Source organism: Balaenoptera acutorostrata, chromosome 7, assembly GCF_949987535.1.
Source record: "Balaenoptera acutorostrata chromosome 7, mBalAcu1.1, whole genome shotgun sequence".
Taxonomy (NCBI): domain Eukaryota; kingdom Metazoa; phylum Chordata; class Mammalia; order Artiodactyla; family Balaenopteridae; genus Balaenoptera; species Balaenoptera acutorostrata.
In genome coordinates this window covers 95,003,424-95,028,124 of record NC_080070.1, presented here as the reverse complement: position 1 = coordinate 95,028,124, position 24,701 = coordinate 95,003,424, and the positions used below count along the sequence as shown (strand labels likewise).

The 24,701-nt window shown below is 35.2% G+C and overlaps 1 long non-coding RNA gene across 1 annotated transcript in view; it reads left to right on the top strand.

Annotated features, from left to right (window-relative positions):
- LOC103017202 (uncharacterized) overlaps positions 1-24,701 on the top strand; it is a 267,764-nt gene that overhangs the window by 110,875 nt on the left and 132,188 nt on the right. The window contains exon 2 of the long non-coding RNA XR_451427.2: positions 11,045-11,185. This is a non-coding gene — a long non-coding RNA (uncharacterized LOC103017202). The remainder of the gene's footprint in view (positions 1-11,044; positions 11,186-24,701) is intronic.

Sequence of the window (24,701 nt, the reverse complement as noted above, 5' to 3'; positions counted from 1 at the left end):
TGATTATCAGCTAGTTACAGAGAATGTCAGTTTCAGGAAAATAAATAGATAGTAATTTGTTTCAGTGTCTCCTACATTTTTAGAAATGGCCAGAGGCTGTTAATCTCTGCAGTGTTGAATGTCTTATATATTCTACTAATTCCTCAAGAGATTGGACTCATTTGGAAATAAGGTCACTTTTGAAATGTCATCTCTGAACAAGTAGCTTATGGTGAACTCTTACAATTATGATTACTGAATTTTTTGCCATTTTAGTCATATGGAAAAAATAAAATTGAAACAGTAAAAATCAAAGTATTATTGACGATACACATGGGAACAGCATAAAGTAGTATAACAACAGTTAGAGTAGTAAGCAATAGTTACACAAGTAGTAAAGCAGTATAATTTTAGTTCTGACATGTTTAGTGCCTTCTAGTGGCCAGGTTCCTTCATACATAATCTCTTGTTCTTATAATAACCTTGCAAGATAAGTAAGATTATCCTAATTATTAGAGTAGGAATTCTAAACTCAAAGAGATTTAATAACTTTTTTTTGTCCCACACTTAGTATGTGGCAGAGCTAGAATTTTGACCGAGGTTTCTCTCGACTCTAAATATTGTGTTTTTAAAGATTAAAATGTTTAATGACTATTTGCAAAATGTCAATATATGCCTCCTAGAATATTTATAATAATTAGACAGGACAGATACATATAATGTACTGAGCACAGTGTCTTCCCATAGACAGTGTTGAATAAATATTATTTACCTTCATTATTACTACAATTATGATAATTTTTGATATTTTATTTTGAAGCACTCACCTCCTCAGTTTCCAAATCTATCTGTATTTAACTTTTGTGCTGCTTATATTGAGGGACAACTTACTGATTTTGTGTGAAAATGAAAATTTGCCTAAATAGAAAAAGAATATTGGTATATTAGTGCTGTATGTGTATTTTGTTTCCAGAGAAGCTTATATTTTCATGAAATTTATTAAATGTTAATATATTTTTATTGGTTTTGCATTAAATATGGTTTATAGAGATTACTTTATTGTCATAAGAGCACATGACATTCAGTCCCAGGAAATAATAAACAGTACAGGTGGAAGAGAAAAGACAAACTACAAAGAGATAACCCTCATAATTCTAAACTGTTATTTTCCTAGTAGCTTTTGGTTGTTACTGATTATGTCTGTTCCACATGATTTCTTTTTTACTTAAATTTTCTCCATTTTCTCTCATTGTTATGAATGTATCAAATTAACACTTGTTAAGTGGAGCATAAGATGCCAGATGGTGATCCTCGATTCAACAGCAGACCACAAGAGAAACTGAAATAGTTTATCACTCACAGGTCTTTGGGGAAGTACAAAGCACACCTTGAAAGGTCACATGGAGAGATCATGGCAGAGTAGACAGAGAGAGACAGAGACAAGGACAGAGAGAGTGAGAGAGAGAGATAGGGCCTGGGCACATGCTTTTGTTAGGGTCCGTGGGTAGAGTGTTTCAGGGTTTCTGGCTAAGGTTGGATTGGTCAATTCAAGATAACAAAGGGAGTGTTGGTAAACCCCATAGTGGTCTTATCTAAGGTTTTGGTAAACCCCTTAGTGGTCTTAACTAAAGGGTGCATAAGGGAAGGGCCGTGAGAGGCAACGGAGACTATTGATCACAGGGGCTGTTGGGGTAGTGTTTAAGGAACTTACACTTGCTTGTGACTCTACAGACTGTCATCTAGGGTATGCACTTGCATGAGTGGCTAGTGTCAGTTTAATGTCACTGCAGGCCTTTTAGCCAAATAAAATGGATGATGAGGCAGCAATACCATGGCAGCAATACCATGGAGTAGCTTAGCTAAACTCTTCACACCCATGCATCACCTATGTTTTTCTACAAGTGCTTTTATAAGTTTACATAATTGGTCTTTGCTTATGTAAAATAAATTAGAGTTCATTAAGTAGAGAAGTGAGTGGAAGCCTTTGAAGTATTCACTAAGATTCCTTAATTCACAAAGATTTATTTAAGGTCTTTTGGAAACTGTGAGCTCCACAATTTCATTTAAATGATAATTTAATTTATAATACCTTAATTAACACTGAACCATCGATCAAAATGAAGCATAGTTATATAAGCAAAATGGAAAAATAGAAGTAAAATTGTTTAATAGATTTTCTAGGGAACTCCAGGCTGTCATGTATAACTCAAATAGCACTGTAATTGGACTCAAGTTACTTATTATAACATTAGCTCTGTTACTAATTAACTGCTTCTAACTTAGAGAAATCATTTAACTTCAACTTCCTTATCTGAACCATGAAGTAGTTGAATTAAATGTGTGGTTTCCAAACTATGGAGAAGCCATGATATGCAATTCAGAATTATCCAGACACCTGCCATAAGGGCTGAGTGAAGTGAGATTTTTCGATTTCCAACCATTCCTGTCAAATTCATACAACACAGATCCGCTCTCATCTGACCTATTGAGAATCCCAGAACATTTTCATTTGTAAAAAAAAAAAAAAAAAAGACTTGCACTACTTGTAATATTTGAAAAACAACTTGATTTCTAAGGTCATTTCTGACACTGAGGTTCTCTTTTCCATTAACCCAAGTGGGGGGATTGCCCTTAACGTGCATATTAACTTTGAGAAAGTGCTTTTGGCTTTCAGAATATGAATTTGTTAGGAAAATAAACTTTATGCAACTGTTTTTGCAAAGTAGTTGTGAATATTTGAGGGTTTTAAAAAATATTTCTTTATTTTCTTTATTTTTTTTGGCTGCATCGGGTCTTAGTTGCGGCATGCGGGATACTTCGTTGCAGTGCTCGGGCTTCTCTCTCCACTTGTGGCATGTGAGCTCCAGGGCGCGTGGGCTCTATAGTTGTGGCGCGCAGGCTCCAGAGCATATGGGCTCTGCAGTTTGCAACACGCGGGCTCCCCCATTGAGGTGCACAAGCTCAGTAGTTGTGGCATATGGGCTTAGTTGATCCGTGGCATGTGGGATCTTAGTTTCCTGACCAGGGATCAAACCCACATTCCCTGCATTGGAAGGCAGATTCTGTACCACTGGACCACCAGGGAAGTCCCAATTTGAGGGTTTTGAGGGCCAGAAAAAGTTGTGCCATTTTACAATTCTTCCTCCATTCATGTAGTCCATTTTTCTCCAGTCCTGCTTCTACTATTTGCCAATCAATGCATCAACTCATTTTGACTTACATTTGGGTCACCAGTATTTGGCAATTGAAAGTAACAGACAAGGAAAAAGTAACAGGTATTAATTTAAAAAGAAACAGAAATATATTGCATTGTTATTATATGAAATTATAAAATTAATCATAACATTTTGTTAATATTTCTTTGGAGTATGGTTTGATAACACTTTTGAGACACTTTTGGCTATCCTGAATCATTAATGAAAAATTTTAATTTTGTGTTTGATTGTAATGTACAATAATGCTAAAGGAGGGAATAAGGATGTACTTAATATTTCATAACTTACTGGGTGAATTTAAGAATATCAGTTAAGCATAAAGGGAATTGTAAATTAGATCTCATAGGATCCTAACTCTTAAATGTATCATTTCTGGAATAGATCAGGTTTTGTATAATCTATATAATCTTTTATAACTATCTAACTATGTATAAAACTATATCACTACAAACTGTATAATTTTTTAGTCTTTCATTTCCAATAGCCATTTATTTTTCTCTTTAAATACTGTAGCCAGTTACTGGCCTACTTATTTCATTTACTTATTTATTTACTTACCTATTTATTTTGGTATTTAAAACTTACTGTTTTGCTACTATTGCTCATTTATCAAGCAACATTGTGTGTGTTTGTGTGTGCATATGCAAAATAATGCACTCATGTAATTATTTCACAGGACCAAAGCTGTCATTTGAAAAGATATAAATGTCCTATTGCTACTAATTTCCATCTAATCCCTTCCTTTGCCAATTTTTGCTCTATATATCTTGGGAAATTATTATTTTTAGATTTTAATAACATTGATTCTGTTGTTTCTGCTGGATTTGAGGGAGATAATGGTGAAGTGTTTTAATCTCTCTACATTTCCACATAAAACACATAAAGCAACGAGGATTATAAATCTAAAATCCTAGGAAAAATATGTGCAACAAAACTAAATGACCTCAAAATCTAAGCAAGTGGGAATAAAGCACCAACATCTACAAGATCCGTGTGGTACCAATGTAGAAGTTGAGGTCCTGGGAACAGAAGAACCCCAAAATTGTCATCAGGAATTTGGTGACGTGAGAACAGATTATTCTGAGAATAGCAGGAAAACTGGTAAGGGATTTGCAGATTCCAGTTTTCAGGTGGCCTCAAGAGGATTATCAGAAAGTCTAAAACTTCTGGAAATAGTTTAAGGCATTGAACTCTTGAAATGAACACACTAAAGCTCTGTTCTAGTAGAAAGTCCCATATGATGAAAAAGTGTTGGGAGTAGGAAACACATTCGGGAGAACAGGGATAACAGAAGCAAAGAAAGAGACTATATAAAGTAAAGGTGAAAGAAGGAAAGTTAAGAGACAGAACTCAGCAAGTACCAAGGCATATTTTTATTGCTTCAGTAAAGATAATGGACTCATAGAGCCTTAAACCTAGAAAATTATTCTAGTCTGCCTCTCCCTCCTAAAAATACAGAAAATTTCACTTTACTATAAAAAAAAAAGAGGAATGGGAAAGTATCTTGGTCAAATTTCATACAAATATACAGATTATTTTACAAGAAAAAAAGAAGTAGAATAACATCTTGCAGAAAAAGTATAGACTAATATTTCAAAAATGAACTAAAGATATTAAGAAAAGTAAAGGCTATGAAAAAGCAGTATAAATCAGAAATTTTAAAGTCATAAGTTAGATTATTAGAAAAAATTTTGAAAGAAAGGTGAAAGTCAAGAATTAAAATTAACAGAAAAAGCATTTCAAAAATTAGAAAATAACTATGAGACACAAGAATATAGAAACAATCTAAATAAAATCTTGAGAAAATTGAAGAAAGAATAAACATTTTAAAATCCAAAAAGAAAGAATGAGATAAAGAAGATATGACAGAAAGTTAAATATGTAGGATTTATGCAAAGGTACAACATATGATTAGTAGAATTCCCTGTGGAAGAAAACTAAAGTAATGGAACAGAGTAAGTATTAAAAACTATAAGAATATCTTTGATATTAAAAGAGAATTTAAGCTACATATGAAGTGGTGTGCATATCTACATATCTGGGAAAATCAAGCTGGAGTTTCCAACATTGAGATGTATCCTCTTAAATGTACTGGACTTGGGGGGAAAAGAAAAAAGAAAGAAAGAAAATCTTTTGGCCATCTAGACAAGAAGACTAATTACAAAGTTAAAAATCAGACTGTCATCAACCCCTTTGAAAGCAACACCTTTTATTTGTTAGACAAAAATAGAATATAGTAAGAAATTTAAGAAAAGAAAATATTAGTCAAAGATTGTAAATTCAACCCAATAAACTTCAAATATAAAGCCCACAGACAATCTTCTATGGACGTGCAGTAATTTAGCAAATATTGTTCCTGAGGTATCTATTAGATAATGAATTCAGACAATCTAAATGATTGAAAAGCCATCAACATAAGGACCTGTGCTGATACTGAATATATTTACCTGTAGATCTCTGATTAAATGATGGATTATAAGAAAATAAGTATTGTATATAGTGGCTATACATTCTAACAGTGTATGTTGTGCAATTATTAAACATTGAGACAGAATAAGGAAATTATATGAAAAGTAGAATGCTTATTGATTGTCTTTCAGATATTAATTTGGAGTAATATGATATCACTTTAAATCAGATCATGAGAAGAGGGAGGCTAAGGAAGTAAAAACGGATGGTTCAGGAGTTCATAAATGTTGATACTGGATAATGGATAAATGGAGTTCACTATACTATTATTCCTACATTTGTATATGTTTGATGCTTTCCATAGGAACATTTAAAAAAAGATAATCCTTGAGAAGAGTTTAGTTAATTTATTACAGGAATTTCCATTCTTTAGGGAGGAGCAATTACTGATCCATTTATGCTTCAGTGAGTAGACCTGGTGGTGTCTTAGACGGTGTTTCTTTTTCTTTCAGCCAAGTTACATTGCCCCTTTAGCTTTCACTGTTAATTCATGCATATGAGCATAGAGAGATTTTAGATGGCTGTCATTAAAATCCCTTGTTGCTATCACCTCTGCTAAATCCCCACCTATACACATACACTTATAAGTTAATTTAACAATTGACAATTAGCTTATTGGTTTAGTTATGGGCATGTATATATTTTTAGAAACACAGTTTTAATAGTGTAAAATGACTCCTGGTAGACTGTTAGACTCTGATGTATTATTTTCAGGCTCTTGGAATTACTATGCAGTGTACCTTTCACTTCTGCCACTGAAAACATGATTTTTAGTTTTATTATGGTTCTGGTCTAGAATGTAATGATCCCAGTTGTACAGTTACTAAATCAGTCTTCTGTCAATTCAGAAATCTGGGAAATTGAAACCACTTTGCCTTTACTTTTAAACATTGCTTCGTTCCTTTTTCATTTTGAAACTGTTCTATTGTGTATCACTGTCTAATAGATGACCAGATGGTGCTATTCAAAAGCTTCAGTTTGTCCTCAAATCAAACTTCAGTGAAAGGAACTTCAGGAAAATTCACACTACTGAAGGTTATGTTTTAAAAAGTTGCTCTTGGTTACATTTACTTTAAGATATTTATAAATTCTCTTTATCATTATAAAAGGAATTAAGGGAATTCCTCTTCCCTGAATGCATTTTTTCTGTAAATGGAAGCTAATTGTTAATCAAGTTATCTTTGGATATTCATGCTATGTGATTTGTAGATTGAAATATTCATCATTATAGAATTTGACTGTTTTAATATATCTGCACTGAGTTGAGAAAATACGCAGAAAATTAGATATAAGAAAGCTTATTATACTGGTACATCTACCCCAGCTTACATCTATGGCCTAATATTCCCTTCATGACTGGGTGACAGAAGAGGAAAAGTGCTGAATTTTGTTCATGGGGGGTCAAATGGGCAAGAAAATAAGAGTCCACTTCCTTGCTTCAATTCAAGACAGGACATTTCTGAGGGCTGGCTTCAGAATTACCATGGGCTCTGCTGAGGCCTCTTTTGTAACTGTAGCACAGTTCAACTTCTCTTTCTGTTCACTTATCCTTCCCTCACTTCCTTGTGGGTGTAGTTTTCTGGAAGCATTCTCCAATAAAAAATTTGCATACAAATCTTCTGCTTGGAGTCTGTTTCCTGGGAACCAGACCTACTACATTATGTATTAATTATAAATTAATTTTGATATATTAGTTTAAAGCAGCTTAATGTTATTACTCAATTACTAGTCTTAATTTTACACAAGGGACTTTATAGTATATATGAAGATATTATGACATTATTTCCCAATTTGTCAAACATTGACCATTGAGTGTTTTCATGGTATATTATGGTAATATTTCATGGTAATATATATTTAAGTTTCTCTTACCAAATTAGTTTCACATCCTCAATAATTCAGTGAAGAAATTGTAGGGACATTGCAGCAGGTGTTTGTGTGAACTCCAGAGGATAGTATATTTTTTCATCAGAAGATCACCAGAAGACACTGAAGATAATTGCAAAGAACCAAATGGCCATAAATTAGCTGTAAAAATAACATGGTGTGAAAAAATTGCTTTATCTGTGGTGGGTCCCCCAGATGTCAAAGAAAATTTGTTTTATATGCTGTTGCATTGACTGCAATTATCCAATATCCAAGCCTTAATATACTTGACTTTTGACTTTAACAAAATGATTATATTCCCTTCTGTTATCACTGATTCATTCAACAACACTCATTACATGGTGAAATATTCTTCATGATTTAAGGCATTAAGTAGCATATTACTCTCCAAAATGTAAGTCTTTCTTTAAAATACACTAGACATTGTAACTCAGAGTGTACTCTGTGCATCAACATTTTCAACATCACCTAGTAGCTTGCAGAAATGCAGAATCCTGTCATCCCCAGGCATGAGACAATGGAGTCTGAATTTTAGCAAGTCTTCCCCAGATGATTATACACATATTAAAATTTGATGAGCATTGTACTAGAGAATAATTATTCTAGAGTTCTATCAGAATAAATTTTAAAATTTCATTTCAGTGAAATTAGAAATTTCATGATGAGACTCCAGGCTGATCCCAATCTAGGTCATCTGGAAATGCTACTTATTTCTTGAAAAACTTAGTGAAAACAATACTTCACCTGGGAGGTCTTCACCTTTCCCTAAACAAAAACAAGAGCTTTTCTCCTTTCTTTTGCGCTGCCCTGTGTACTTCTGAAGACCCTATATTTTCCTTATCATAAAACACACCACAAGAAATTGTTGTCTATCTTTCCTGTGTAGTGGACACCTGTTGAATAGTAGTCCTATCACCCTTGTCTGGTAATTTCTTTGCATTCCCATCTGCATGTTTGCAGCAGTCACTGCAATTTATGCCCCTTTCTCTGGCCGTAGAGGATTGGTCCAGTGGTAAGCATCTCATTCAAACAGATTATAGGGTCTCTTCTCTGGAAATTTTGGAACTTACAGAGAGTTCAGATACCTAGACTATCACATATAACCTGGGGAACTGTTTATGGTATCCATTTTCTGCTATGAGATCCTGGAAGCATAAGTCAGTTTGCAATAGAAGATTGCAAATGTAATAGATACTCACAAAGAAAAGCAGGATTGAAGAAAATAGAGAAGGATTTTTGGTTTCATAATACTAATCCATTCTAAAGTTGCTGCATCCTTGTCCTAGAGCCTATGGAGAATCCCACTTTGTTGACAAAGTTCTCTTTTTCTCTTGAGCTAGTTCAAATTGAGTTTCTAATATTTGCAACCAAAACAATATTAATATACTCTAAAACACTGTATACTTTGTGAAGGCAGAATTCTTTTATGTCTTGCTTGGTGCTCTAATCACAACAGCTAAAACAGTTTCTGGTGCAAATTAGCTCTCAAAAAGTGCCTATTAACTATCTGTTTAATGAATAGATAACATCCCATATCTATACTGTTTACCTTTAATGGTTTTATGTGTCTATAAAAGTGTGATTTATTTTAATTCTTCCAATTAATTTTTATACTCTGGAATGACCCTCGATAGTATACCTTGTTTTATATCTCTAACACTTCTATTATAGTACACATTTGTTGATTGGGCCAGTCCAACACCCTTTTTCTGCTTTGGTTAATAGGCCCCTATTTCCTGTGGGAAATTCATTTCATCGGATTTGAGTTGTAATGACCTTGCTCTCCTCTCCCTGTCAGCCAGTATTGGACATATTACCCAAGTCTTGGATAATTGGAGTATCCATTTCCACATTGGACATAGCAGCAAGTTCAGGAATGAGTGCAGGTCTCTGGTTGAGCCCATCAAGTCCTCCCTGATAATTTTTCTGTAGGAACTAAGGGGAAACATTTTTTTTTTTTTCAGAGGATACAAGTTAAGGGCTGACACATAGATACTTTTGGTCCAAAATTTGGAGTGATAGAATGCTATGATATCACTAATGGCCCTGGTTCCTGGTGTGACTGAGACCAGTGTCACAGTTAATTTTGCCAATTAGTTCCTCTTGGGCCTTCAGGTAGTTTGCATACAAATTTGTTATCTGAAAGAGTTCTGAAAAATACATGTCTACTACACACACACATGCACACACATGCTATTCCATTGCTAGTTCAAAGCGTATGGCAGAATTTCTCAGAGAAAAGACATAATCTTTTATTAATAAAACTGCTTGGGAAGAGATTTGGTTGTGGAAATATAGTTTTTAGGGCATGATTAGGTTGGTATAAAAATGACAGGAAGGTAACTTAATTGTTTAGAAATTAAGAATTTATTATTTTGGGGAGCATACCTACATACAGAGGCAGCGATAAGAACGCAATGGTGCAAAGGGAAATGAGAGAAGATGGGAGCAGGAAAACGGGGATAGACCCAGCAAGATGGCAAAAGCCTGTGAACCTGAGAGAGGAAATCTTCAGTGAGAAATTCCCAGGGCAGCTATGACTCAGGGATTTTAAGAACAAGAATAGCTAAATTTAAATTTTATATTGTATACTGGAAGAAGTTGCACTGTAAATTTTTATTATTTCTCCCAACCATCAAAGTGTGACTTCTAGGCAAAGAGCAGGTAAAAATATATTGGAAACAATACAGGTTTTCAGTAATGCGATTTGTTTAAAAACAATATTTCAAAAATAATAATTTGCCTGTATGCAAAAAAGTAACCAGTTAGAAAATATAATGGAAAAGAAAAACATTAGATAGGGGCACAAGAATTAAATACCAAGGAATACACTTTACAAGAAACTTTCAGAAACTATATGGATAAAACTTTAAAACTCTGTCAAGGAACAACAAAAGAAAAAGCTTGAATAAATAGATTAAAATGCCTTTTTAATAGAGGTAATAGTCAAAATGAAAATTCTTTTGACTTAAACTATGAAAACAACATTTAGAAATTTATGAAGTGACTGATAGCTCACCAAGAAGAGCACACACGCAGAAACTGCAATGGCTGGGGGCAAAATCTAGCATGTTAAAGATGAGGCGACTAAAATAGTATATACATATCAATGGAAGAGTGTAGGACCAAGAAACTAGTGTTAAGTATACTATTGATACATTGGGAAATGTATCCTAATATGTATGAGAATTTAGTACATGATAAAGGTGACATTTCAAATTAGTGGTAAAAAATGGACTCTTAAAAATGTTTTGGGATAACTCGCAAGCCTTTCTGAAGGCTTTGAAGACGGAAAGAGGAAAGAAAGAAGGAAGAAATTCAAGACAATTATGAAAAGCTTCTTTACTATACAGTCAGATTGCCAAAAGTCAATGCACAGAATAATCAATTTGCCAAAGTTAAAATTTTTTAATTTTAAAATTTACAACAATATGTATGATTTGGGACTTTTCAAACAATTGGATAGTTAACAAATTTTTTTTTTTTCTTGGCAGCATTTTAAGAAATGTCCAATTGTGCTTCATCAACTTGCATCTGCAGCAGAAGGAGTTAGAACACAGTGAGAGAAGATGCTGCCAGGGACCAGAAAACAGTCAGTAAACAAAACAGCCCAGAATGATGATACCAGTGATCTGGTGAGTATGGGGCAGAGATAAGAGGAGTTTGAAGGGCACATTTTCAGAATATTACTCACAGCTTCTGAAAAAATGAAATATTTTTAGATTCTAAATGTATCAACTTAAATTTTGCAGAAATCTATAAAAGCTGATAAAGCTTACCTCTTCACATTGTTGTGTTCTATAAATAGTTAAAATTTAGGAAGTAAATATTACAGTTTTTTTATTCATATTGATCATTTGGTGAAATGGTTTTCAATGAATTGGCTTTTGGTGAATTGGTTAAATAAAGTGTGCTACATCATAGAATAATGCAATACAGTTTAAAAGAACAAAGTAGATCACATCGTGTGATATGATATGTTATTTATTAAGTAAAAGCCACATTGAACAAAATGATACATTTCTTCAGGTATGAAGAGTTAGGATGTATTTTCAAATAATAATAATAATAATAATAATAATAATAATAATAATAATAATCAGGTTGTCCCTGGCAGAGGGGAGAGATTTTAGCCCCAGGTCTTAAAAGTAAAACTTGTTAATTTATTACTCAGATAATTAAAGATGAATTAATTTTCTATGTATATACAATAAGAAATTTAATTTATATTTTGCCTTCTTTTGGGGTTTTGGCTAACACCCCCATGTTGAGGATAATGACTGATAAGGTTCCAAATATCCTACAGCAGGATGTTAGAAAACAGGGGTTAAAAATACATAGCATAGCAAGGCTTGTGGCCTTTGGCCCATACCCAGTACAGGCTATACAGAGTTGAAAAAATCAAGAAGCATTTAACAGGGCAATGTCTATAAATAAATTTTTTTTGTCCAAAACGGGAGTGCTGTGCACTCTCCCTTCCCACTCTAGGGAATGAGCAAAGCCTTCCCCTATACATAAATTAAGACAAGTGTGGGGACTCTTTGGAACATTCTGCTGCCTTGGGAGTGTGATGACCCAGAGAGTTCTTGAGAGAATGTGACCAGTGTCTCCTGGATTTGGGGAAACACTTATTCCTTCGATTGAGTGAAGAACCTATAAAAGTTTCCCTGGGAGGCTACTGTGATTGGCAGGATAATGCTCCCTTCTCCAAAAGATGCTTACGTCCTAAACCCTGGAAATTTACATGACAAAAGGGAATTTACAGATATGTTTAAGGATCTTGAACGGGGAGATTATCCTGGAGAAATAACAAGGATCCTTATAATAGAGAGACAGGAGTGTCAGAGTGAGAGAAGGAGATGTGACAGTGGAAGCAGAGGTTGGAGTGATGTGCTTTGAAGATGGAGGAAGGGGCCACAGGACAAGAAATGCAGACAGTCTCTAGAAGCTGGAAAAGGCAAGGAAATGGATTCTTCACTAGAGCCTCCAGGAGGAATGCAGCCCTGTTAACACCTTGATTTTAGTCCTATAAGATATATTTTGAATTTCTGACTTCCAGAGCTGCATGATAATGCATTTATGTTGTTTAATCAAAAAAAAAAAAAAAAATGAAGTGTGGCAATTTGTTACAGCAGCAATAGGAACTAATGCAAATACTGCCTTCAAGTGACAATCATGGTGTTAAGAAAGCCATGTATGTGTCCTGCCATACCTCCTCCCTTGTGATCTGAGCAAGGGAGGGGCAGAGACAGAAGCAGGGCAGAAGATTGAACAACAACAGCAATAACAACAACAAAGGAAAACAAGAACAAAACAAACAGAAGAAAGTGTTATGGTCTTGTTACCAAACTCAAGTTTGGCTACTCAGTACTCAAGAGACAAGTGTTGGTTGGAAAGGAAAGGTTACTTTATTCAGGAGGCCAGCAACCTGTGGAGAAAGCAGACTCTTGTCCAAAATCCAACTCCCAAAATTCTGCTCAACCATGAAAGTTTTTAAAGGGAGAATCATTTGGGAGGGGGTCAGAGTCTTTGTTATCATCTACTGGGTGCAGACTTTTTTCTGATTGGTTGGTGGTGAGGTAACAGGGTGGCATTTGAAGTATCTTAGACTCAGCCTGAAGTTACCATCCTCTGCCTGGGTGAGGGCCTTAGTTCCTACAGAAGAGCTCAAAGATATTCCTTGAGGAGGAACCAGGACACTGCTTTATTGCTGCACTATTGTTTCCTGACTGCTCCTCCTTTGTTTCTGCCTTCCTTCCCTTCCCTGATTAGCAACTGTTTGAATCTGCCCTTTGGAACTCAGGGAAGGTCACGGAGGCTGAATGAAGCCTAGTTCCTACAAACAAGAAAAGGGGGATGCGGAAAGGATTTGTACCTGGGAGAGCCCCACAGGGTCCTGCTTGGTATCAGTCTGAATGTTTGTATTCCCACCACAAATTCATATGTTAAAACCTAATCCCCAGTGTGGTGGTATTTGGAGGTTGGGCCTTTGGGAGGCAATGAGGTCATAAATGGGATTAGTGCCCTTATAAAAGAGGCCCCAGAAAGGTCCCTTGCTCCTTCTACTGTGGGAGGATACAACAAGAAGTCTGCAACCAGAAGAGGTTCCTCAACTGACCATGCTGGCACTTCGATCTTGGACTTCCAGCCTCTTGGACTGTGAAAAATAAATTTCTATTGTTTATAAGCTACCTAGTCTATGATACTTTTGTTATAGCAGCCCAAACTGAGAGGAAAGAAAAGGAAAAAAAAGAGAAGAGAAGAAAAGAGATACACCCATCTCCCCATTGCAGGTTCTCTAGTCTGTATCAGTCTTGATGTTACTGAACTCAGGTTCAGCTGCTTGCCACTCAAAAGATGATAATCAAGAGGAAAGTGTCAGTCAAAAGGAAAGATGCTTTAATCAGAAAAGCTGGCAATCTGGGGAGAAGGTGGACTCATGTCCTGAGACCAACTCCAAAGATTCTGCTCAGCCATGACAGTTTTTAAAGTGTAAGAAAGGGGGAGGTGTTGAGAATCTCAGTGAATCACTGGGGCAGAAGGTTGGGTTCTGCATCATTCTCCATCGTGTGCAAACTGGCTGACTCTCTCTTCAGATGTTATCTTGCCTGCAGATCTGCCTGCAGGATTGCTAAGGAGGTTGTTAGGGCTAGAGAGCTAGTTATTCTTTAACTACTTAATTCTTTATTCTTTTTATCTAGGAAAAGAATCAACAGGTTAAGCAAGGCATGGTATGCATTCAGGAGAGCAAATGTCAGGAGTTAGTTTAAATTGCCTAGTGATCTAATTCCTATAATTAGGCTCTTTCAAGTTTAGAGTGGGACAGAAATGGGCAAACAGGAAAGGGGCAAAAGAGCTGCTTTCATTGAGTTGAGGAAAAGCAGAGAATTTTGGTTGCTGTAATGTCTGGGTCCATTCAATATAATATTATACACACACACACACACATAACACATGTATATGTGTGTGTGTGTGTGTGTGTGTGTGTGTGTATATATATATATATAGTTTGCTGGAGAATGAATTAGGAGGTAAGGGATAAAAGATTTTCACATTTTACTTCATAGAAGTAATTGTTTTAAAATTAGTTTAAATGTATGTTTTATTTTTAAATTACAGTATTTAAAGAATTATCTGTTTAGATCTAGATGTAGATATTGGTGACATGAAAGAAAAACTGCTTTGTTTTCCATTTTAATCACCATGGGACAGAGAAACTCACATGTCTATATGAGGTGAGATATGACAGAGATCAATAATTCAGTATAAGCAGGAAATGAGCAATTCAGTTTTTAAAAAAAAATATATAGCATTACTAATATTCCCTGGTAATATTGATCTGGGTATGAATGAGGGTGATGTGTTTCCCACAACTAAGGGAAGAGTAATTTGAGTCATTTTTATTAAGATATCCTGGGACAGGATGATCACAAAAACTGGAGAACTTGTTTGAATTTGAGTTCAAATTCCAAATGGAAATTTGTGTGTGTGTGTTTAAATTTATTTCACTCTCTTCATGTGACATTCCTTTAGACTTCAGGATGTTCCAGATGTCCACAGATCATTCAACTATCTAAATGCTTAAATTATGTCCTAGAAACTACCAGAGAATAAGGCTGTTTAGAATAAATCTTTAATCCTGTGGTTAACAGTAATTGTGAAAGGAAGAGACATAGGAGGTCTGCACAGGCTGAGCATATGAAGGAAACTTCAGCAGAGAGAAAGGAATAGTATGAGCTAAGACCTAAGGGTGAAATGATACAGCTGAAAGTGTGGTGTGTGCTTAGTATAAGGTGAAGAGAGCAGGTCAGCTGACTCCTGAATGACATCACCCTCCCCCCACCCCACCTCCCCACTCACCAGCATAAATGTCCTCTTCCAGATAAGTCAATGAGTGGAGAGAACAAAGACTTTTTATCCATCTTTGTCGTTCACATTCACATTCACATTCATAGCCTTCACACTTGGTTTGTTTGCTTTCACAGAACAAGAATTCCTCTTGCTTGAAAAATCTTAAATTCCTAAAGCTGGGACACTCCTATCTCCTCACAATATTAATCTTCTATAAACCATTATTTGTGGTCACAGTCTTGTTTCCTTGTTTCCTGGCTATTATAGAGAGACTGAAATTTCAATAATCCTTTTGTAAGAATTGCTTCATCATGCTTGAGTTGAATTGGCTCCTTGGGAGGCTTAGCTCAATGAGTATATGCTGAGGTGAAATGTGTTTCTTCTGCGGTGTGTTGGGTATCTGCAAGCTAAGGAACAGAAGACCTTCAGGGAATGTGAGTTTCTGAAAGCGGGGTGAGAGGATTTGTGCATGAAGACATTGGGCTGCCATCCATCATGTGGGTGGGTGAGATTCCTCTTTATATTATTATAAAATATAGCAACAGTAAATATAGAACAAGTTGTCTTCTTCCAAAATGAGGTTATTGCTGTGGTTTTCCCCCACGTTTTATGTCGTTTGAAGGACTTGCTTGACTTCCTTCTTTTGTAGCTGCTTTGTGCCATAGAGTCTCCATTTCAACACCAGTATTAGAATCTCCGCCACTTAGAGGTATTTCATTTGCACAATTTATTTGTATGTCTATCAAAAATAATGGACTAACTTGCTCAGCAGTTAATTTGTATTAATTTTGAAGAATGCATTTCAGTTTTCAATGATGTTAATAAAGACTTTAGTTTGAGGGGAGAATATTCTATCAAACACAAATGATTTTCAATCTTTTGCCAATACAGTAATCTTTTGCAAAAGAACAGAAAGCATTTTGAAAGAGCTCCAGTGTCTAAAATCTTTTTAATTGAAATTCTCTTAAGTGTAACACTTAGTTTAATGGGGTACTATATGGCAACTTTGCTCCAAGAAAATGGCCATTCCTAAATATCATGACATTAAAGCATGAAATAAAGAATGTTCTATGACAACTTTACAATATATTGAGTACACCTATTGAGGTAATGATAGCTAGGTATTTTGTACTAATGGATTCATTATATTGTTGCATGGTATGGTGAAACATAGATTCCACCTTTCCTTTTGCTCAGTTTTAGAAAATACAACTATGGTAATTACAAAAGGATACATTGAAATAAAAGTTGTTGAGATGTTGTGTACTTCCTATGGCAATATTTTCATTCAAGTAAACTCAAATGTTTCATTGAAATTCAATATGAGAATAGATGTTTTGTAATTGTAAATATGAGAAAATCAGAATTCAAATTCTGGCTTTTCCTCATGAATTTTCGGACTCTCAATTTTTTTCACTGACCCAAATGAAGATTACAGTACCTATCCCTCTGTGTTACTGTGAAAATTAAATAAGTATTGTAAGGACTTAGTATAGTGTTTAGTATTGAGTCAGTTAAGAGGTGGTGATTGTCATTCGTATTATTATCATGATTATTATTAACAGTCCAATGTGTTCAGACATTCCTGTAGACTTTTTGTATGTTATTTTTCATTTGAAGTTTGTTCTTGTAACTATTAATTATTTCTACATAGTTATTGTTTCTGACTTGTGCAGAGAGGCAAACAGTATGCCAAATTGGAGGGACAAAATTGGTTAACTCAGAATTGGACACATTAAGGCCCAAGAGCCAATTAAATTATTTAGTTGGATAACTAAAGATATCTAGTGGGGAACTAGATATACCTAAGTAAGCCCAAATACATAAGTGGTCTGGACTGAACTTCTGAATTTGAAAGGGGCCAGTACTGATCCTTGCAGATTGTCATCACCCAGAGGTAGCTCAGCTGCATATCTTCAGCGTTTAGTTGCCCAACTTATAACTGATGCTCAGTAAATGTTTATTCCTTGTACTTTGTTATGACCTCTTCTCTTCCCATGATGAGGTACGAGGTAAGACCGAGAAGCCAGGCAAACAGAACTTCTGTAGTATCAGATTAGTGAGCCTGCACTTTTTTAATCCCACTTTACACTGAAGTTTGCCTTAATCAAGGTTTTTGAGGCCTAGGCCATAGCTGATATGCACAAGCATTCATGAGTCCAAATATGCGTTAGCGAATTCACTTTTTTTGTGTGTGGTTATAAAAGTCATAAACACTTTTAACAAATAACTTTGAATCTAAAAGGTAAAAAATTGGGATGAATATTATTAAAAATGAAATTATAAACTGTATGATGTAAAGAGAACAAAATCAATTCCAATTAATTCTATCAGTGAAATTGGATTGATACAATTTTTTATATCATACCTTATGGTTTTAATCTTGATAACATTTATAACTGCTAGGATTTTGCAGAGAAAAGCCTCTTCAGAGCTGACTGTCTCATCCTGCTAAATTCTTCAGTCACAGCCACAGTTCCTTTCTTTGTGCACATTGCAATAGTAGAATATGACATCTTAGATATTCAGTAAAACCTGCAAAATTTCAACTTTGCAAAGCAGTCTGGGACACCTGCATATCACAATGATATGAAAGCATGACTCCCCAGCTCTAATTGCATTTTAATATAAGAAAGTATTAGTGAATTAAATATGCTTAAATTTTAGGAACTAATCAACCAACATTATTTCAAAGCACATATGCTATGCCTTCTACATTTCTAAGAATGTTGATAAATAAGACAAATCCTTACTCTGAAGAAACTGACAAGAAGGTTGAGAAAGCAAAGTGAATTATTTATTTATATATATTTTTTATTTTTGGCTGTGTTGAGTCTTCGTTTCTGTGCGAGGGCTTTCTCCAGTTGCAGCAAGCGGGGGCCACTCTTCACCGCGGTGCGCGGGCATCTTCATTATCGCGGCCTCTCTTGTTGCGGAGCACAGGCTCCAGGCGCGCAGGCTCAGTAGTTGTGGCTCGCGGGCCTAGTTGCTCCGCAGCATGTGGGATCTTCCCAGACCAGGGCTCAAACCCGTCTACCCTGCATTGGCAGGCAGATTCTCAACCACTGCACCACCAGGGAAGCCCAAGCAAAGTGAATTAAATAGAGAATTGTTCACAACAAAATATGTGATATTAGGGAGGGAAGTTAAGCATGTTTGGAATTACTAGACAGGGACAAATTTTGATGGGAATGTTTTAGCTTGTTATTTTGGGTTGAAGTGAGAATAGAGAACATTAGGAAAGTGAAAGGTTAACTTTTCCTCTTTTAGGTATTTGTGCTATAAAAACAAAGAAACCAGAATGAAGAGTCTTGTGGTAAGGAGGTGGTCTGTGAAGACTCTGCTAACAGATTGATTATAACAATGCCCTTTGAGACATATAATAGCGTTATGTTAAATGATTTAATAAACTAGAAGATGTGACAGTAATTTATATTTTTGTCACATGTTGATACTAGTCATTTTTCTTTCCCAGAGAGTCAGCTTGAAGTTGAGTTTGGATACGTGACAGACACTATGCTAGGTGTTGAGGACACGAGAAAGGAATAAGAAATAGACCCTTTTCTCAAAGAATTCCTTTCCAGTGCCATTTTCTTATTTTGGGCACCGTCATCTTTCATTTGGACTTCCAGACTAACTTCCCTAGTCTCTCTCCCCATTCAATCAATCATCCACAAGCTGTCAAGAATAGTTTTCTAAATTACAAATCTAATTGAGTTACTGTTCTGCTTAAAATTCTTCAGTGATTTCCCATTGCATATTGGATAAAATAGAAGTCCTTTAAACTGACAAGAAGTTTCTTAACAGTTTGATATTTTTTCTTGGCCATGGATTACTTACTGTTTCCCAAATATACCTTATTTTTTCATGACTCTGGGTCAAAGAGAGTGTCTTAAATATATTTCGCTGTAATATAATTTTTTTTTAATAAATTAGACTCACCTCCTCATTCTCTCTTTTTTGGAGATGATGCGTAAGTCGAGGCATCATACTTTCAGGTTTCACACTGTGGTGATTGGTAGTGTGGATGTCAGAGTGACGTATGTGATGGTGTAGGGACTTGCCTGTCAAGCTGAGCAAGTAGTTTGCCAGTAATGTGGAGTTGATGAAGCTTGGATTTTTATCCTACTACATTTGTTTCTAGTAATTAACTTAGAAGAGTGTTTCAAGGCTGTAGTATCAATTGAACCAATGTTAGAATGGAGGTGGAGGAACGATTTAGGAGCATATTGCAATAATACAGACATAAGTGACTATATCCTGTATTGGGATGGCCTTATTAAAAAACTAAAGACAATAAAGCTTATGATCATTTATCTGGGGATCTAAATATAGGAAGTATGCAAATAATAAAATATTCATAATATTTTACTATAACTAACCATAAGAGTTTTAAAAAATATAGTAATAAGTGTTTTGTCAGTTACATGGTGTGATTTGACAGCTTCTCCAAAAAACAAAAAGTTGGTCCAAGCTGCCAGAGTTGACTGATCCATACAGTATAGATGGGAGGGCCAAAACAAGATAAACAGATTTTAAAAATGCCTCTCTCAGATTATTTCTTGTTGTGAAAAATCTAATAAATTTAATGGAACAAATTTATTTACTACTGAGTAGGAGATATTTTAGTATCTCTATTCTATAAGAAACTGAAAAAAGATTTAAAAAGAAAAGACATCTAAAGAACATTGTATTTACGCAAATGTTATTTTATTAATTAATAGTCAAAGCACTGTGACAGACCATGAAAATAAATATTTGTGTTTTATTATTCTGGTGTAGTTTCTTTTACCAATAGCTGGGATGACTACATAAAATAAAAGTAGAAAAATGGAAATATTTTCCTGTAATTGTCAAAGAGTGTGGCTTCATAATAGTTAAATTAAAAACTGTAAAGAGGATTAAATAAGATTCAATACAATAAGTTATCAGGCAGTTTTCACTTTTCTAGGATAGTATCATATTATAGTTATTTGCAGCTTAAATTTTCAGGGAAGTCAATCACTTTATGTTCCTAAACTTCCAGTCTCCTCTTTCCCTGGTTTTTCAGTATTTTTCAAATACATAGTCCTGTACTCAATTTAGGAATAAGTCCTTTGGTTTATATTTGTGAGTCTCTGGGAGCCAGTAACTTGGCCTTGTGGTCCTGTGTTTATGACATAGAAGCATCAGGTGAGGAAAGAAGTTGATAGGACAGGAAAAAAATTGAGAGTAAAGGGTAAAGACGTGAAGAAATGGTAGCTATGAGGAACTATTTGGTGAAGAAATATTTCGTACATGAAATGTCAAGGGAATTATGACATTATATTTACCTGTGGATAGCTTTGAGATATCCCTTGAGATACTTTTTTTTAAAGTAACCTGTACTCCCTTGGAAAAATGTCCTATTATTATATTATGGCGTCTTGGTACCACATCATATAAATGAAGACAAGACCAAGTGGAATGAACTTTTCTAGGAGATGACTCAGTACTCTATCAATCTTTATGAATAAAGTGCCCATTATTTGAATGGATAGCAATGCTGAACCTGACCTTGTTATCACAAATTTGTTATACTGCCAGCCACTCTGTAGATCACAAGCTCAGGGTCATCAAATGAAGGTTTATGTTCTTAGACTAGAGAGTTGTGTAGCCATACTATTTATCATGAAGATCCATTTATTATTTAACTTTCAAAAAAATAAAATAATAATCTGCAAATCTGATTTTTCCTCTCATGCAACCCATCTCCCATCCAAGTACTAACCTGGCCTGAACCTACTTAGCGTCCGTGATCAGACATGAATGGACGAGATTGGGTGTGTTCAGGGTGGTATGGCTATAGACTCATGCAACCTGGCTCAAAAGAATAAAAAGAACTGTATTAATAGAGATTTGTCATTATTAAGAATTTATGTGAAATTATTGTTCTAATGAAACATATAAATTCTGTTTAATTTAACTTACATTTATATTTTAATGCAGGGAAGACAGTGGCTTACCTGCAACCATATCCTCTTCTATTAGATGAGTCTTTTATTAGATACTACGTAAAACAATTTTTTTTAACATCTTTATTGTAGTATAATTGCTTTACAATGGTGTGTTAGTTTCTGCTGTATAACAAAGTGAATCAGTAATACGTATACATATATCCCGATATCCCCTCCTTCTTGCGTCTCCCTCCCACCCTCCCTATCCCACTCCTCTAGGTGGTCACAAAGCACTGAGCTGATCTCCCTGTGCTATGCGGCTGCTTCCCACTAGCTATCTATTTTACATTTGGTAGTGTACATATGTCCATGCCACTCTCTCACTCCGTCCCAGTTACCCTTCCCCCTCCCCATGTCCTCAAGTCCATTCTCTACATCTGCGTCTTTATTCCTGTCCTAACCCGAGGTTCTTCAAAACCCCTTTTTTAAAAAATTTTTTCTTTTAAATTCCATATGTATGTGTTAGCATACGGTATTTGTATTTCACTTTCTGACTTACTTCACTCTGTGTGACAGACTCTAGATCCATCCATCTCACTACAAATAACTCAGTTTCGTTTCTTTTTATGGCTGAGTAATATTCCATTGTTTATGTGTGCCACATCTTCTTTATCCATTCATCTGTCGATGGACACTTAGGTTGCTTCCATGTCCTGGCTATTGTAAATAGTGCTGCAATGAACATTGTGGTACATGTCTCTTTTTGAATTATGGTTTCCTCAGGGTGTATGCCCAGTAGTGGTATTGCTGGGTCATATGGTAGTTCTATTTTTAGTTTTTTAAGGAACCTCCATACTGTTCTCCATAGTGATTGTATCAATTTACATTCCCACCAACAATGCAAGAGGGTTCCCTTTTCTCCACACCCTCTCCAGCATTTATTGTTTGTAGATTTTTTGATGATGGCCATTATGACCGATGTGAGGTGATACCTCATTGTAGTTTTGACTTGCATTTCTCTAATGATTAGTGATGTTGAGCATTCTTTAATGTGTTGTTGGCAATCTGTATACCTTCTTTGGAGAAATGTCTATTTCGGTCTTCTGCCAATATTTGGATTGGGTTGTTTGTTTTTTTGATATTGAGCTGCAAGAGCTGCTTGTATATTTTGGAGATTAATCTTTTGTCAGTTGCTTCATTTGTAAATATTTTCTCCCATTCTGAGGGTTGTCTTTTCGTCTTGTTTATGGTTTTCTTTGCTGTGCAAAAGCTTTTAAGTTTCAGTAGGTCCCATTTGTTTAGTTTTGTTTCTATTTCCATTTCTCTGGGACGTGGGTCAAAAAGGATCTTGCCGTGATTTATGTCATAGAGTGTTCTGCCTATGTTTTCTTCTAAGAGTTTTATAGTATCTGGCCTTACATTTAGGTCTTTAATCTATTTTAAGTTTATTTTTGTGTATGGTGTTAGGGAGTGTTCTAATTTCATTCTTTTACATGTAGCTGTCCAGTTTTCACAGCACCACTTATTGAAGAGGCTGTCTTTCCTCCATTGTATATTCTTGCCTCCTTTATCAAAGATAAGGTGACCATATGTGCATGGGTTTATCTCTGGTCTTTCTATCCTGTTCCATTGATCTATATTTCTGTTTTTGTGCCAGTACCATACTGCCTTGATTACTGTAGCTTTGTAGTATAGTCTGAAGTCAGGGAGCCTGATTCCTCCAGCTCACTTTTTCTTTCTCAAGATTGCTTTGGCTATTCGGGGTCTTTTGTGTCTCCATACAAATTGCAAAATTTTTTGTTCTAGTTCTGTGAAAAATGCCATTGGTAGTTTGATAGGGATTGCACTGAATCTGTAGATTGCTTTGGGTAGTATAGTCATTTTCACAATGTTGATTCTTCCAGTCCAAGAACATGGTATATCTCTCCATCTGTTTCTATCATCTTTAATTTCTTTCATCAGAGTCTTATAGTTTTCTGCATACAGGTCTTTTGTCTCCTAAGGTAGGTGTATTCCTAGGTATTTTATTTTTTTTTGTTACAGTGGTAAATGGGAGTGTTTCCTTAATTTCTCTTTCAGATTTTTCATCATTAGTGTAGAGGCATGCAAGAGATTTCTGTGCATTAATTTTGTATCCTGCTACTTTACCAAATTCATTGATTAGCTCTAGTAGTTTTCTGGTAGCATCTTTAGGATTCTCTATGTATAGTATCATGTCATCTCCAAACAGTGACAGTTTTCCTTCTTTTCTGATTTGGATTCCTTTTATTTCTTTTTCTTCTCTGATTGCTGAGGCTAAAACTTCCAAAACTATGTTGAATAATAGTGGTGAGAGTGGGCAACCTTGTCTTGTTCCAGATCTTAGTGGAAATGGTTTCAGTTTTTCACCATTGAAAACGATGTTCGCTGTGGGTTTGTCATATATGGCCTTTATTATGTTGAGGTAAGTTCCGTCTATGGCCACTTTCTGGAGGCTTTTTATCATAAATCAGTGTTGAATTTTGTCAAAAGCTTTTTCTGCATCTATTGAGATGTTCATATGGTTTTTGTCCTTCAGTTTGTTAATATGGTCTATCACATTGATTGATTTGTGTATATTGAAGAATCCTGCATTCCTGGGATAAACCCCACTTGCTCATGGTGTATGATCCTTTTAATGTGCTGCTGGATTCTGTTTGCTAGTATTTTGATGAGGATTTTTGCATCTATGTTCCTCAGTGATATTGGCCTGTAGTTTTCTTTCTTTGTGACACCTTTGTTTGGTTTTTGTGTCAGGGTGGTGGTTGCCTTGTAGAATGAGTTTGGGAGTGTTCCTCCCTCTGCTATATTTTGGAAGAGTTTGAGAAGGATAGGCGTTAGCTCTTCTCTAAATGTTTGATAGAATTTGCCTGTGAAGCCATCTGGTCCTGGGCTTTTGTTTGTTGGAAGATTTTTAATCACAGTCTCAATTCAGTGCTTGTGATTGTCTGTTTATATTTTCTATTTCTTCCTGGTTCAGACTCGGAAGGTTGTGCTTTTGTAAGAATTTGTCCATTTCTTCCGGGTTGTCCATTTTATTGGCATATAGTTGCTTGTAGTAATCTCTCATGATCCTTTGTATTTCTGCTGTGTCTGTTGTTACTTCTCCTTTTTCATTTCTAATTCTATTGATTTGAGTCTTCTTCCTTTTTTTCTTGATGAGTCTGGCTAATGGTTTATCAATTTTGTTTTATCTTCTCAAAGAACCAGCTTTTATTTTTATTGATCTTTGCTATTGTTTCCTTCATTTATTTTTAATTTTTTCTGATCTGATCTTTATGATTTCTTTCCTTCTGCTAACTTTAGGTTGCCTTTTGTTCTTCTTTCTCTAATTGCTTAAGGTGTAAGTTAGGTTGTTTATTTGAGA